Here is a 3,651-nt window from a genome sequence, read left to right on the forward strand (position 1 = left end):
CCAGTCTGTGTGATTTCAAGGCCAGACAGATCTAGGTAGAGACTCTCTCTGTGTCTACATTAAGGAAGATCTGCACAGAACAGAACAAAGGCACAGGCATGAGAAGCTGTCTAAGGTTCTCCTACTTTAAACACTTCTGTTCTGGGACACAGGTGTGAGGCAGTGCCACAGCAGGAATCAGAACAAGACAAAGCAGAGTAAAGAAGGCTGTTGTCTAGTCAGAGCAAGAGTCAACGTGGATCAACTAGGAAGTCCATGCCAGCACAGGAAGAACAGGCAGCTCACTAAATGAGTGCCATCCTATCCTTTACCAAGAATCATTCTGAACCATTTGTTTGGGATATGTGAGGGAAAATGGGTCTCAGACTCTCCCAGACTGTACAAATGGAGATAACAAAGATCTTCAAGGGAAGCCACACAGATTCCATCTCACCCTCTTCCCATTTTCCTCTTGCTTCCTACAGAAAATTTCCAAAGTGCACCTTTCTTTGGAACAGAATGTGCTCTGCAGCCCTCTGTGCCTGAGCTGAGGAATGCCATGCCCTTAGCAGGAAGTGTGTGCAACTTCTCCAGGGTCTCCACCCCAGCTGTGAGTGCAGCATGGCTCCTGCCATCAGACTCCAGCACTTGTTGCCAGCAGCTCATGGACAGTGCCTACCCTTACCTACCAGCTGGCACAACCATGGTGACTTTGCTGACTGACCAGGGCCAGATCTCTGCCTCACCACTCTCCTATCCAGGTGTTCTCCAGTGGGATCCCATGGGAAACACTGACCACAGGGGAGCTGCACTCCAGGACTTCACTGTAACTGTCATTGACCAGAATACCACATTCTGCTCCTTGTCTAGGACAGCCAGGGTGATAATATTTTAGATCCCAATGCCTTAGTCCTCTCCTATCCAACACTTTCTGTCAACCTTGTTCAGGCCACACCACCACAGGTATCAAATCAAGGATACAGCCTGGCACCTTCCTACCTGGAGGGCAGCCAGGTCTATTACTATGACTTCAATAGCCTGGGCCCTCAGATGGCTGGAGAACTCAGGCAGTGCCTGCAGGCCTGTGGCTCTGTGTCCTACTCTGGGGTCAGGCCTCTGCCCTGCAACCAGAGATGGTGATGATGCCAAAGGAGTTTCACTCAACAAATGTCAAAACACCCTTCTCCACATCTGCCATCTACTATCCCACACCTGCTCAAGACATGCCAGACACCAGTCTTCAAGTTGAGTTGAGCCAGGAGGGAGAACTGAGATCAGCACTCAAAGCAGACACAGCTCAAACTTTCAGGAGTGGATGTCCTCAGGGAGGAAAAATGGGAGTCCTGAGAGCTCAGCCTTGGCCTGGCTCACCATCCCTATCTTCAGTCTCTATAATGACTGACAATGCAGGGCAATGAGTGGCATCCATCCTCCATTAAGACATGTCCAAGGACACCACCACAGACATACATGACACTGACCTAGCTAATCAGTCCCATGGACCATTACACAGCAATCGCCTCCTTCCTAATCCATTCCTCGGGGCTGTAGAGGACACCAAGGCCTTTCTGTTTGCTAACACATTATTTTCTCTCACTTGAATTCTGACTCTAGAGCAGTGCACTGCAAATCTGTCCTAGAAGAAGTATTACTTGCAGATTCTAAGTGCTGGCCCTGCTGTTCTCTTTCAAGCATAATTGCATTGAGAGTCCAATATACCCAGTGTATCAGAGTACAACTGCTAAGTTGGGTAAAGATTCTCTCTCATTCTCTCTCCTCTCTCTCTCTCTCTCTCTCTCTCTCTCTCTCTCTCTCTCTCTCTATCTATCTATCTATCTATCTATCTCTCTGTCTCTCTCTCCTTCTCATTGCCCCTCTCTCTCCCTTTTTCTTTTGCTATGATTATTCAGAGGTCAGCCAAGGCTATGCATGATCAATAGAATATGTTCTAAACTACAAAGATAACCCAAGCTAAAGATTTCACCTTCTTAAACCAATTTTCAAATCATCTCTATGGCTGAAAAGACTTCACATTCAACAAACATCCCACTTTCTTCACCCATGGCCATGCTGTTGGACACCATGCTTGGTTCCCTAATATTCTTGAAACGGTGCTACAGTCAACACTGATGGGCAAGTACCTCTCTAATATATTGAGTTCTTTCTTTGGAAAGGCATATATGAAACATGTGCTGGGCCAGGTTTTGCTTTTGGAGGATCCTCCACACTGACATCCAATCAAGCTGGAAATCTTTCCATCCTCTCCAGTATTTCATAGCATTCCTTTTTGCAAACTCTCTCAGGGGTGGCTGTCATTTCTTTTCTAGTTGGCCTTGGATGGCATCTAGGATTTCTCTATGCATTTCCGATTCTTCCTTAATCTGAACCATTGTATGTCCTCACTTTCTTTGAAGAAATCAGGTAGGACTGTCTTTCTCTTTGCACTGTACTACCTGGGTTGCCTTCTTTCTTATGATATATGCATTTTATCTAATTCTAAATAATCTAATATTAATCTTCTTACTGGGGTAGCAATAGCAAAGATGTCCTCCTCTTCTCTCAGATCATCTCTCAAATAAATGTTTCTTTTTTTCTGGGAACAAATGCTTTACTTCCCTTTGAGACCATCTGTCAACTACAGCCAAGATTTCTTGAGTGGCCCATGTGTTGCTCCATTCTGGCCTGTCTGTGAACATTCAATTCTTTGGCACACTCTGTGCTCTAATATGATCAGGGATACTCACACTATTGCCTCTGAGGCATTTGGCACTTCTTTGAGAGGGTGACACACAGGAAATATAACCAATTGATTTGTTACTTTGCTTTTAGTTTCTTGAGACAGGTTCTCTCTCCATAACCCTGCATGTTCAGGAACTAACTGTGTTGATCAGGCAAGCCTTGAACTCACAAACCTCATCCTGCCTCTACCTATGCCACTACCTTTGCCTCTGTTTATGGCTCTGCCTCTGCCTCTCCCTCTGCCTCTGCAATTTCCCAGGTACTGACACTGCCTCAAGAGTGCTGAGACTAAAGGAATGCTCCAACAAGCCAAATGGAATCAAGTCTCTTTCTGTCTATGTGGATATCCGGGTTTCCCAGTATGATTGGATGAAGAGGCCATGTGTAAGCGAACATGCATTTTTGGTACATACCCAAAACCTGAAGAGATTTAACTGAATTTATTTACAACTGGAACTCAACTCAGACTGATGTTTCTGAATATCTGCAGTTAAAGCAGAGTTCCTAAGAATGTCATCCAGCTGTTGTAGGGGCCTAAGTGCAGAGGTGCACTGAAAGGAGGGGACATCCCACTTACCAGGTACTGACTTCTTCCTTGACTCTTTTTCAGTGATGAAAAGGGAGACTTCCGTGAATATCACACCTCAAGTCAGAGACTCTGTCAGCTGTAGATCAGAACTCTGCTACTCCTGCACTCTGGATTTCCAGATGAGTACACCACCTGTTAATAGGCACAAGTCATTAACTGCCCCCATCCACAACCTTCAGAATTCCTGGCATTGCCACAAGACCCATGCCTGGAACAAACAGAGAATGACAACCTCCATGAGATGGCAGCAAATCTGTCAGTGCCTCTGGATGCCTATGAGTGCATGAAAGAACACCAAGACCCATCTCTACTCTCTTTAACATACCCTGACATGCAGCATCCCT

The 3,651-nt window shown here is 45.8% G+C and overlaps 1 pseudogene; it reads left to right on the top strand.

Annotated features, from left to right (window-relative positions):
• The first annotated feature begins 399 nt into the window (after positions 1-399).
• On the top strand, positions 400-1,664 carry LOC114689444 (annotated as a pseudogene).
• Positions 1,665-3,651: the final 1,987 nt, after the last annotated feature.

Source organism: Peromyscus leucopus, unplaced genomic scaffold (assembly GCF_004664715.2).
Source record: "Peromyscus leucopus breed LL Stock unplaced genomic scaffold, UCI_PerLeu_2.1 scaffold_1819, whole genome shotgun sequence".
Lineage (NCBI taxonomy): Eukaryota > Metazoa > Chordata > Mammalia > Rodentia > Cricetidae > Peromyscus > Peromyscus leucopus.